Consider the following 13,729-nt stretch of genomic DNA (forward strand, 5'->3'; position numbering starts at 1 on the left):
TCTGAGAATGTATGTTTGGAGCACAGCACTGTATGGTAGTGAAACATGGACTGTGGGAAAACCGGAACACAAGAGAATCGAAGCATTTGAGATGTGGTGCTACAGAAGAGCTACAGAAGAATGTTGAAAATTAGGTGGATTGATAAGGTAAGGAATAGGAGGTTCTGCACAGAATCGGACAAGAGAGCAATATGTGAAAAACACTGACAAGGAGAAGGGACATGATGACAGGACATTGGTTAAGACACTAGGGAATGACTTCTGTGGTCCTAGAGGGAACAGTAGAGGACAAAACTTTAGAGGAAGTCAGAGATTGGAATACATCCAGCAAATAATTGAAGATCTAGATTGCAAGTGCTATTCTGAGATGAAGAGGTAGGCACACAAGAAGAATTCATGGCGAGCCGCATCAAACCAGTAGGAAGACTGATGAGGTCTTAAATGCTTGATGCTCCATGAGAAGTTGCTGCTGGATTGTATCTATTCCCCAGCCTCCGCACAGATACTGGATTTGGGGCTGCTCCTGTAAGCATATATGGCCGATCTGACCCCCTCATGGAAGATAGCATCAATAATCTTCAGATAAGAAGATCTTGCTGGTCTGTAGACTGTGCACTGTAGTGTCGCTGCAATCTTACAAAAGCTCTATAAAACAGAAGCAGATGCACCCTGTCCACTTCCCAAGACCTGTGTCTCAGGAAATTTAAAATATTCAGTGCCTTCTGGACCCTTGCCTTCAGGTGCTTTAGGTGTGGTAGCCACAATAGTTTCAAGTAAAAAATGAGGCCCTGAAATCTCACCAACTCTTTAAAAGGTAGAATCATGTCTGTATTCAAGTCAGATAAATGAAAAGTATGCCAAGAAAGGAATAAAGTGAATACACACAAACTTATCTGCACAAAATGTAAAGCCTATCTTTGCAGCTCACTCTTTCAATCTCTTAACTGTAAGTTGCAATTTATGAGTCATTCCTGCCATGTTGGAGGAGGAACAGAAAACTGCAGGATCGTCCACAAATAATTAGCATTGTACAGGACTCCTTACAGTAGATGTGACTGGCTAAGGCAAAGAGGGTAACACTTCAAACACTTCCCTGAGGAGCAATATTCTCCTGTTCGAGACTGACAACATGTCACCAACTCCCTATAGGTTAGATAATAAGGACAAAATGAATATGTGGATGTGGCCACGGGTGCCCCATTTGTGGGGCTGCCCAAGAATATGGTCTCTCCAAGTAATGTCATACGCCTTACTGTTGTCGTAGAATATTCTGACACAATCCTGTTTACATAGGAAGGCCTGCCGGATAGCCACCTCTATCAGGGTGAGGTTGTTGGCAGTGGATCGACATCTCCTGAATCCACACTGAGAGCATCTAAGGAGCCGCCTGGTTTCTAACATTCAAACCAGACAGTGGTTAACCATTCACTCCAAGGTCATCCCTGCACAGCTCATTACTTCAGTAACTACTGGGACATTTTTGGTCCTTTCCTGCTTTGAAGAGAGGTACCAAAATTGCTTCCCTGCATGAATTATGAAATTGGCCCATTTTTCCATATAGAATTAAAACATTGTATGAGGACATCCTATGATAACATTTTCAAATTCTGCAGAATGCTGTATGAGATTCGGTCATGAGTAGGTGCAGCATCATGAGCAGTTCCAGGACTCCAAACTGTTGAACATTAAATCCAACTCTCCCCTTTCAATGGTGGCATGATAATGACAGAATGCTAGATTATGGCTGGCAGTGGCAACAGTCGTTGCAAAATGCTCTGCCATTATCTGAGTGATGTCTCAGGGCATTTTTCAGAGACATCCCTGTTTTGGCACTGCTGCTGTAGGTAACTGACTGCATTTACTGGAAATCCTGCTGATAGCTTCCCATACTTTTGTAGAACAAGAGGAGACATTTAGAATATCTAGGAACGCAGGAATCTTTGCTGTTACATCTTCTTGCTCTCCTTGAGTATGTGTTGAGCCCTCACTCTCACTACTAGAAAAGCTGTAAGGTTTTCCTCTATTGGGCAGCACTTAAACCGTCACACAGCCGCAGGACTGATCTGGTTTGCAGAACAGCACTTGTTAATCCATCAAAGTATAGGCTGCCTCCTAGGATGACCTGAGGACTTTGGGTGGGATAAGCCAGCAGCACAGTGGATCACTTGTGTCATGCGGTCCACCCATTCCTGGATGCTGCTTTGGTATTCAGACACAGCCACCTGGCTGAAAAGTGTCCAGTTAGCTCTGCTGATCACCCATCTTGGCGGCACCCTTTCAGTGATTTCTCAATCCAGTAAGTGAATCCCAGGAGGGAGGTGGTCACTGGAATGAAGGTCATCAGTAACGTCTCAGTGAGCCGAATTTGCAAGGGCCAGGGAGGAGAACAAGATGTCGGTGGCTGAGGATGACCATGTAGGTGTGTTGAAATGAATAGTATTGCCTGTATTTAGGATGCACAGCTCCTCAGATGTAAGGAGGCTCTCTAACACTTGACCCTTGGGTCAAATAATGTTGGAGCCGCATTATATAGTATGGATAATTGAAGTCTCCTAGTACGAGAAATGGATGGAGGAGTTGTTCTAAAAGATCTGTGAAGAGCCTCAGAATCTGTCAGTCACTTTGGTAGTAAACACAGAGTGCAGATGGTAATCTGTTGACCCACATGAACTTTAATGGCAACTGCTTGCAGGTCAGTAACCAGGGATGGAGTAGAGGAGGAGTGTGTCTTGTTGACAGTCACAGCTCCATTGACTCTTCTTTCCAGTCAAGTCATCCTTGCAACAGAGGGTATAGTCTTGCAGCACAGGGCATCAGTTGCTTCAAAATCTGTTTCTTGTAACACAACCACAGGGGGCATTCCTCTGCTTGTGTCCTGAACCCACTGATGTTCCACTGTAACATGAGAGCCATTTATTAGGGGGATGGACTTGCATGCTGTCTCTCCACTGGGGTGGGAAGCGTGCAGTGGAGGCTCAGTCATGACGTAAGATGCTTGCCCCAGGCAGACTTCAGGTTCCATTGGCTCTGAAGATGAATCGTGAGAACCATCAGATAGAATGACATTTACATGGTCTGATGGTTTAGGGACTGTTGTCTTCTGTGGTTGATGCTTCCCATATGGTTTTATCATCAGAGAAATTGTCATAGGAACAACCACAGCAGTGGTGGTGACAGTACTGATCTGTTTACTGGAGCCCCCAATGTGAGGTGCCAGAAGTTCATTGTTGTCAGCAACTGTGGTCTTTCCTAAGGTTCTGGGGGGACCTACAGGGCTCTGGAAGAATAGCACCTGTACAAGTGCACTCACGAACACAGGTAGTAGTGCTGACAGTGGCAACCTCTGTTTGTGTAGCGGTTTCAGCTTTTGAAATAAGCTTTTTAATAGTGAATATGGGAGGCTGCATGGGTTTGCAGATCTTTTTGGCCCCATCGTATGGGTTTTCAGCTCCTGTATGTTCCTTTCTTTCGGTTAGATGCTGTAGTCCCTACTCCAGATGATCCACAGAGCAATTTTCACTCTTTGGAGAGGAACAACTGATTTCTTCATGGGCAGCCTTACCACAAATGACACTGACATTTAAAACAGCACATTGGGTTGGGACATAAGGCTGCACATTTAAGCAAAGAAAACCTGCCTTGACATGCTCTGATAGCTTCATGGTATTGCAAGTGAGGATAAAGGGGTCTGATTTAACTAGACTGCCATTCACCCTTTTCATTATATTTTGTGCATCAATGATACCTTCTTGGACCCACTCAGTTTTCAGTTCCTCTTTGGGAACATCCACCGTATCTCTGCATGATACAACACTTTTGCCTTAGTTCAATGTGCTGTGTAGCTCTGGTTCAATTGCAAATTCCCAAAGGCATTTAGATTTCTTGAGGTTCATTGCTTGTTGAGGACCAGGAATTTATGACCAGCAGTGGCCAACTGCACAATCACATGATAGATTTTAAAGTGCCAGCAGTTCCCTCTAAACTCTTTTGATGTTGAAAGGTAATACTTTCTCAAAGGTGCTCTCTTTCCTTTTAACTATTATAAACTCATTCTGAGTAACAGCATGTGTTCTGTTACAATAAGTACAAGCCTTGTGAATAATTACTGAGTCAGGCGGACTGGCTACACGAGCCTTGTTGTGAGGTTAGGTGTTGATGTCCACCATCGATACACACATTCCATTGGAAGTTGGTAAATTAAAGTTTGAAGGTTCCATCTCAGTCCGACATGAAGCTAGGGAAATAAGGGTTGCCTTATACAACTGATGCGCTGCTAATGACTGTTCTGCCTCTACATCTGCACTTTCTATCAGCATGCAGTACACCTTAGGATTGAGATTTTTTTTTATAGAAGTTTTTACCATCTTCATAATCTGGGCAGTTAAGACAAGATCCCCATTCTCTGTAACACACAATGTTCCACCACTGTGCTACAAAGTGGTAGCTGAAGCATGCTCACAGCTTACAGTTACAGACAGCTGGTGGCACCTACAGGTCTCCAGCTCAGTAAACCCAGGATTGCCAAGCCCATAGCTAGCAAATGAATGTTGAATTTCTTGAGGTGCTTGCCATTTCGAATGACCTGAGGGGGGGGGGGGGCACATGTGGTTTATCAACTGCCATGATTGTCCTCTCATCATCTTGTGCTGACTGAGATAGCTTTGTACACTAATGACATCTTACTACTTTGTTATTTGGCTTACACAAAGCTTGTGATATTACAAGGCAATTACCACATTTTGATTACATAAGTGAATTTTCAGGAATATTTGTCCTTTTAGGTACAAAAATTTTTCTGTCATCTGAACTGTTTTAGTTAAATATGTTCACAAGTACATTTCCATAGGGATCAGTACTGAGTGTACCACTTTTTGTGATGGCAATAAATGATTTGGAGCTACTGTCGGACTCAGTCTTACTGGTATTGTATTTATGTTACTTCTGTTTATATTACTGTTCTGCATAACTACACACCAAGGATCAGCAGCTTCAAAGACCCACATAGATGAGGACCCAGCTACACCTGTATACTTCTATGTACCAAATAACATCTCAGACTCACTTGTGTGTGCCTTGCCCACTAATATGGATGGACATATTTCTTGGCCCCAAGGAAAATACAAATATATCAACATTCCAAAAAATATTTTGCTTGGTCCTTCATTACCCACAGCTCCAAGGTTAACAACCATGTCAGCTACACCACCATATACATGTTTTTGTTGTGGTCTTCAATTTAAAGACTTGTTTTATGCAGCTTCCCAAGTTAATCTATCCTGGCAAACCTCTTCATTTCCACATAACTGCTGCAACCTACATCCATTTAAACCTGCTTACTGTACTCCGTCTACAGCTTCTAGCCCACTCTCCCATTCCCAGACTGACCGTTCCATGATGCCTCAGGAGCCATTCTTTCAGCAAATTTGCACCATAAATTTTTTTTATTTATTCAGTTCAGTGCCTCCATATTGGTTACACACTCTACTTAATGTAACCCAATGTATTCTTCTGCAGCATCACATCACATCTTGAAAACTTCTGCTCTCTTCTTGTCTTAATTATTTATCATCCATGTTTCACTTTCATACATGGCTACACTCCACACAAATACTTCCAGGAAGAACTTCGTAACACTTAAATCTATATTCCATGTTAACAAATTTCTCTTCTTCAGAAACACTTTTCTTGCCATTGCCAGTTTACATTTTGTATCCTCTCTACTTCACTTTTATTTTACTACCTAAACAGCAAGATTCATCCACCCCTTTTAGTGTCTCATTTTCTATTCTAATTCCCTCAGCTACATCTGATTTATCTACTTTCCATTAACCTTGTTTTGCTTTTGTTGACTTTCATCTTATATTGTCCTTTGAAGACACTGTCCATTGTGTTCAACTAGACTTCCAAGTCCTTTGCTGTCTCTGACAGAATTACAATGTCATTGGAAAACTTCACAGTTTTTATTTCTTCTTCCTGAACTTTAATTCTTTCTTAAATCTTTCTTTGGTTGCCATTACTGCTCACTCAATGGACACATTGAATAATGTCAGGGATAGGCTACAATGGTGTCACTCCCTTCTCAACCACTGCTTCTCTTTTATGCTCTACAACTCTTATGACTGCCAGCTGGTTTCTCTACAAGTTGTTTATTTATCTTTTTATTTCATGTTCCGTAGATCTCGTATTGTGAGCACGTCACATGAGATGTGGAACGAGACAAAGATACAAAACAACAAACATACAAAAAGATACAAAACAGTCTTCATTAAATATATAAGAAATGTTCTACATAACTGCATATAGTTAGTACAAAGTTTAGAGGAAAAACAGATATTGTACATATAACAGCAGATTTCTTTGAGTGTTAATACAAAATTTCATGTTTTAATTTGGAGAAAAATTGCAAGCACATTTCTTTGTTAACAAGATGGATAATTCTATCTAAATGCTATTTCCCTTTTTGCATCATAAAACTCTTCTAATGTATAAACAGACATAGTTAACAAATATTCCTTTAGTTTTGCTTCAAAAAGAGATTCATTTTCTCTTAAACATATTATCTGGTCAGGGAGATGGTTAAAAATTTTTGTTCCTGGCCATTTGACACCTCTCTGAACAACTGTCAGGTTCTTAAGTCTCAAATGAGGATTTTCTTTCCCCCTTGTATTATGTTTGTGATAGTTCTTATTTGGTGGAAATTGTGCTGGGTTCTTAATTACAAAACACATCAGCGAATATATGTACTGGGATACAGTGGTCATTATTTGCAGCTTTTTGAAAAGGTTACGGCATGATGTCCTAGGGGGTACTCTGCACACAATTCTAATAGCCCTTTTCTGGGCCACAAAAATTTCCTTTGCCAAAGCTAAATTTCCCCAGAAGATAATTTCGTAACACATAACGGAGTGAAAATACCTATAGTATGCGGACTTCATAGTGGTTAAATCTTCAATGGAAGACATCATTCTGATAGCAAACATAGCCGAGCTCAATTTTTTTAGGGTCTGTTGTATATGGAATGACCAGTTCATTTTGCTATCAATATGTACTCCAAGAAATTTAGACACATCCATTCTTTCTATTGGTTGATTTCCACATGTTACATTTATTTCTCTCACTTTTTTGTTTTTGTATGGAACTGGATAAAATTTGTCTTACTTGAGTTTAGAGAGAGACCATTAACACTGAACCAGTTAATCACTTCAGAGAATATCTTGTTAACTGACTCCTCGAAATTAACATCTGATTTTCCACTCATGAAGATGGTGGTATTGTCAGCAAAAAGAGTAAATTTGCAAGGCAGGCTTGCACACAATGGTAAATCATTTATAAACATAAAAAACAACAGTGGCCCCAGAATTGAGCCTTGAGGCACACCACAACTAATAGAAGTCCATTCAGACTGAGCGGAGGTATCCCTTGATTCATCTGAGCTGTTTAAAATTACTTTCTGTTTTCTTTCCTGAAGATAAGTTTGCAGCCAGTTACCTGCGACACCCCTTATTCCAAGTAATTTGGCTTTCTGCATGAGAATGTGGTGATCTACACAATCAAATGCCTTTGATAAGTCACAGAAAACACCAATTCCTATCATTTTTTGATTTAGACATTCAAGTACTTCATTTGTAAGTGCATACACTGCATCCTCAGTTGAACAGCCCCTTTGAAAGCCAAACTGGCTCTTGTTGATAAGTCTGTTCATTATGAGGTGTTCAGTAATTTTATTGTGCATTAATTTTTCTAGAATTTTAGAGAAGGCTGTTAACAGTGAAATAGGGCGGTAGTTAGTGAGCTCAGCTCTATCACCCTTCTTGTGTAGGGGCTTCACAATGGCATACTTGAGTCTTTCAGGAAAAATGCCTTGTTGAAATGAAGCATCAAAAATATGGCACAGAGTATCACTAATCCATATACATGAAAATTTCAATAAATTATTGGATACATTATCTACTCCTGCAGAGTTTACTTTAAAGACCAGATGACTGTTTGAATTTCCTCTACAGTGATAGGATTAATGTACATTTCTGGTATTATGTTGGAGTATGCATCCTGACATAAAGTCATAGCTTCCTCAACAGAGGGCCTACAGCCAATTTGTTGGGTTACTGACAGGAAATGTTTGTTAAAAATTTCAGCCACACTTTTTTGATTTTCTATTAAGTTACCCCCAAGCCTGATTTTTAGGTTAACCTTTCACTCTGTGTACCTTACCCCTGGCACCTTCAGAATTCCAAACTGTGTGTTCCAGTCAGTGTTGTCAAAAGCTTTATCTAGGTCCATTAATGTGTTGAATGTAGCTTTGTTTTTCATTAACCTCTGTTTTAAGGTAATTCGTAGGATCTGTACTGCCTTGCATGTTAATACATTTCTCCAAATCCCAAACTGATCTTTCCCGAGGTCAACTTCTACCAGTGTCTCCATTCTTCTGTAAATAATGTGTGTCAGTGTTTTACAACCATGATTTGTTAAAAAGATAGTCCAGTAATATTCACACATGTCAGCATCAACCTTCTTCGGAAATGGAATTATTACATTCTTCTTGAAGTCTGAGGGTTCTTTGTGTGCCTCCTGCACCTTACACACCAGGTGGAGTAGTTATCCCATGGCTGTGTCTCCCAAGGATATCAGTAGGTCTGACAGAATGTTGTCAGTTCCATGAGCCACGTTTTGACTTAACTGTTTCAGTGCTCTCTCAAATTCTTCTTGCAGTATCTGACATCTGTAAGTGACAGCAGTTGTTTCCCACTACGTTCAACAGTTCATAGTGCCAACACAACAAAGCCTTGTTGGCTAATTTTGCAAGGCAACTCATTGAGACAGTTGCACATGCAACTCCTGAAAAAGGTTACTGTCCCTCTTTTGAAACCATATGTTAGTCTTTCCTCTCCACAAACAAACCCTTGATCTGGGTGCACCTATGATACAGCGATCTGTGTCATTGAAGCACGCAAGTCACCTCAATCTAGCAAAGTCTATGGCTCATAGGGATTACATATATATAGTTAGCCACAAAGCATGCTCTCTCCTGAGCATGTGCAGGATATTCATTTCAAAATCAGAAGCCATATCTAGAGCTCTATAACACATGTGAATGATCTGAATCCAGAACTTTTTCTTGTATAATGATTGTTTGAGCAGAAGATTGCAGCCAGTAGACCACTGCTCCTCGTGAACTGTATTACTCTTTAAACATTGATTATCCGGTACGTTACTTTCACAGAGCAGGCATTCTCAGCACTTTCATTTGGTTGTTAAGCCACATGGGAATACTAGGTAAAGAATGTGCTGATAAATTAGCCAAAGCTACAAACAATATGGAAACATTAGAACTGAAGACACCAGGAACTTATTTGACATCACAGTTTTAGCACCATATCCTTAAGGCTTGGGGAATGGGATGGCAAATACGTACGAGGTCTAAAGCCTCCAGCTGAAGCCCACTCAAAACTTTGTATTTTGCCACCTAAATATTGATCACACCATACTCACCAACAAATTTGTCCCATGGCAACAGAACACTGCCCATTGTTTCAGTAGCTGTTGAATGTGTTTTACATTTTTATGACGGAATGGACACTGAAACAAGGTCTAATACCATTCACTTCTGTATCAGCTCTGAGGCAATGCTGATTAGCTTCCATCTCTACTCATACTTTGCCCCAAACTGACACAGAAAATGAATTAACTATATACGTGTTCCCTCATGATGTTTATTGTAAATAATGTACTGTGGTTCAAAAGGAACTATGATGTACATAATGACAATACCAGGAAAAATTACATTCATTACTCCACACAAAGGTTGTCTTTAGTACAAAAAAGAGCACACAGTGCTTCTACCAAAATATTTGATCACTTATCCATTGATATAAAATGTCTGACAGACAGCAAAACCAAATTTTGAAAAAACCTGAAAAAAATTTTGTCCTCGACAATTCCTATTCCACAGAAGAACTTAGACACTGTAATGTGTAAAAGGTGGTGGTACACAGACAATCTATCAGTCTACATATAATTCAGGTCTCTTACTTTTCTGAATTGTTGCACAGAGGTTTCATGCCCATTCCTCAAGGTATTTTATGCACTGTTGTTAGTGCATTGTAGATCCAGAGGGCTGTTCTCAGCACAGAAGTCTTCTTCAGCTGCAATGATCTTCTTGTGCTTGCAAGTAACCCTTTTTCATTGGTTTAGCTCCTTTATAACCAGTACTATTAATACACCTCTTAGTCTCCCTTTAAATCTACTTCAAATAGTGACACAAGCAGGGTTATTTTGAGATCATTTTTTCAAACAAATTACTGATGATTTGGTGCCTTCCACTTTCATCACTACAGGATGGCATTGGCTGGGGAAGAAGCATGTGATTCAGTTTAAGGAAATAATCATATTTTAATTTATGTAAAATGTGTTAAGTATAACAAAATAGTGTGTATTGGGATTCTGTGCAACTTCTGCAATAAAAGGAGTCTTTTTGTTGTGCTGAAGTGTAATAGTTAACTAAATACAAAAGGAAACATATGCTCAGCCTGTATGGCTGACAAGAATGCCTGCCGTCTTGCTGCACATAGACACACCCATAAAGAGATAAGCTGTATATTGCAGCTCTCCAGCTAGAGAATGCGAGACTAAAGAAACAAGTTACTGTAGCAGACTATAATATGATGTCTAACAAATGTACTGTACTTCTAGTTCTCAAACCTCTATTCAAACATGCAGCGATGTTAGGCATTGGGGATCCTTTCCAAGGAAAAAACCACAAAGAAGCTAAAAGACTATTAAATCAACTTCCTCCTTTAAAAAGCAGATTTGAAGCGCTAACCATATCCAAAAATTATATATGAAAAGTGTCAAATGATAACGGAGAAAACTTGTTAACAGATGAAAGGGAAGGACCCAATACTTGCAAATTGAAAAGCTGTGTGTCAAAGTCAGTAAGGAAACAGAAAATAAGGATCTTCTCAGGCAGCAACAGTCACAGTATGTCTGATATATTGAGTTCAGTGCAGAATGACTCAACTAAGTTTGAAGTAGATGGGCTTACTAAACCTGGAGCCTGTCTGAGTGATGTTGTGGGTAAAAGTGACTTCTGTGGATGGTCTGCTAAGGATTTTATTATAATAATAGGGGGATCAACTGATGTCAGTAAAAACTGAGCATCTGATGAGACTTCTGCCCTCAAAAGAACACTAGCAAGCCTCACACATACAAATGCCTTAATAGTGAATATACAACATCAACATGACTTGATGGAAACCTCATGTGTGAACAAATGAGTGTTGAAAACTAATATTAAATACGAAGAAGTTTGTGATCATTTTAATGATGTGACATTAATCAGTACAAGCTCTTTTAAGAGGGACCATTACACAAAACAGGCCAGCACTTTAATGGGAAACTCGTTTTATAGAAAGAAACTGAAAAAGGTTTAAATGACAAATTAATATCTGTGTACACTGCCCACAGTGTTGAACAAGAGTGTCTGTCCCAATGATATCTGCAGTGATGACCAAGCCTTGTCCACACAGGCCTTAGTGAAAGTACAGCCATCATCATTAACTACACAGTCATGTAATTATAAATCTGTGTAATAATTAATAGCTAAAGACTGTGGATCTCTGTCTTTCTGCCATTTAAACATTCAATTAATGAGAAATAAACTTCCAGAACTTGAACTACTTGTAGGTACACTTTGCCTAAATAAGGACAGATACCCTTGGTCTAGGGGTAGTGTCTTTGATTAGTGATCAAAATGTCCCTAGATTGAAACCCGCCACTGGTTAAGTTTTGATTAATAATGTGCAATGGCAGCTGAAGACTTCTGGCATAAGTCACCCTCATTCTGCCAATGGCATTGTCAAAGAGGGCAGTGGAGCAGACAGATGTTCAGGGCACTCTCTTGGGAAACTGCCCCTAAAGGCAGAAGAATCAACAACGATCAATGGCATGAGGATGCAGAAGGCGATATAAACACTGCATAAAAGACACACAATGTGTACCCACACAACATGTGGCCTGTAACTGAAAAAGTGTCATGATGATCTCTCCATTAGCAGTAAATTTCGGAATATACCCCATTCTGATCTCCGGGTGGGGGCTGTCAAGGGGAAGATGATCATGAGAAAAAGATCGATAACAGAAGATTGAACATGGTAGGGAAGTTAGAAGATCTGAAAAGGGAAATGCAAAGGCTCAATCTAGTTATAGTAGGGGTCAATGAAGTGAAATGGAAGGAGGACAAGGATTTCTGGTCAAATGAGTATAGGGTAATATCAATAGCAGCATAAAATGCATAACAGGAGTAGGATTCATTATGAATAGAAAGGTAGGCCAGAGAATGTGTTACTGTGAACAGTTCAATGATAAGATTGTTTTTATCAGAATCGACAGCAAACCAACACTGACAATGATAGTGCAGGTGTACATGCTGATGTCACAAGCTGAAGATGAAGATATAGAGAAAGTATATGAGGATATTGAAAGGATAATACAGTATGTGAAGGGAGATGAAAATCTAACAACCATGGGGGACTGAAATGCAGTTTTAGGGGAATAGAAGAATGGGTTGAAGGAGAATATGGGCTTGGGACAAAGAATGAGAGAAGGGAAACACTAATTGTGTTCTGTAACAAGTTTCAGCTACAAATAGCAAATACTCTGTTCAAGAATCATAAGCAGAGGAAATATACTTGGAAAAGGCTGGGTGATACAGGAAGATTTCAATTAGGTTACGGCATGGTGAGACAGAGATTCCAAAATCAGATACAGGATTGTAAGCTGTAGCCAGGAGCAAATATAGACTCAGATCACAACATAGTAGTGATGAAGAGTAAGCTGAAGTTTAAGAGATTAGTTGGATAGAATCCGTATGCAAAGAAGTGGGATATGGAAGTACTAAGGAATGACAAGATATGCTTGAAGTTCTCTAAGGCTACAGATGCAGCAATAAGGAACAGCTCAAATGGTTCAAATGGCTCTGAGCACTATGGGACTTAACATCTGAGGCCATCAGTCCCCTAGAACTTAGAGCTACTTAAACCTAACTAACCTAAGGACATCACACACATCCATGCCCGAGGCAGGATTCGAACCTGTGACCGTAGCGGTCGCACGATTCCAGACAGTAGCGCCTAGAACCGCTCGGTCACTCCGGCCGTACAGTTGAAGAGTAATGGACATCTCTAAAAATGGCAACCACAGAAGTTGGAAAGAAAAACATAGGTACAAAAAAGGTAACGGCGAAGAAACCATGGGTAAAAGAAGAAATACTTCAGCTGACCGATGAAAGAAGGACGTACAAAAATGTTCAGGGAAATTCAGGAGTACAGTAATACAAGTCGTGAGGAATGAAATAAATAGGAAGTGTAGGGAAGCTAAGATGAAATAGCTGCAAGAAAAAGTGAAGAAATAAAAAATATATATATATGATGTCAGAAGGACTGACTCAGCATATAGGGAAGTCAAAACTACCTAGGGTGAAATTAAAAGGAGGGTGATTACATTAAGAGTTCAAGGGGAATTATGCTGTTAAATGCAGAGGAGACAGCAGATAGGTGGAAAGAGTACACTGAAGGCCTCTATGAGGGGGGGATTTGTCTGATGTGATAGAAGAAGAAACAGTAGTCACTCTAGAAGTGTTATGGATCAGGCATTAGAATCAGAATTTAAGTGAGTTTTGGAAGACTTAAGATCAAATATGGCAGAGGAGATAGATAACATTTCATCAGAATTT

The 13,729-nt window shown here is 39.9% G+C and overlaps 1 protein-coding gene across 3 annotated transcripts in view; it reads left to right on the top strand.

The window, feature by feature from the left end:
* Window positions 1–13,729, top strand: part of LOC126458184 (uncharacterized) — a 186,529-nt gene that overhangs the window by 122,975 nt on the left and 49,825 nt on the right. The window lies entirely within an intron of this gene.

Source organism: Schistocerca serialis, chromosome 1 (genome assembly GCF_023864345.2).
Source record: "Schistocerca serialis cubense isolate TAMUIC-IGC-003099 chromosome 1, iqSchSeri2.2, whole genome shotgun sequence".
Classification (NCBI taxonomy): domain Eukaryota; kingdom Metazoa; phylum Arthropoda; class Insecta; order Orthoptera; family Acrididae; genus Schistocerca; species Schistocerca serialis.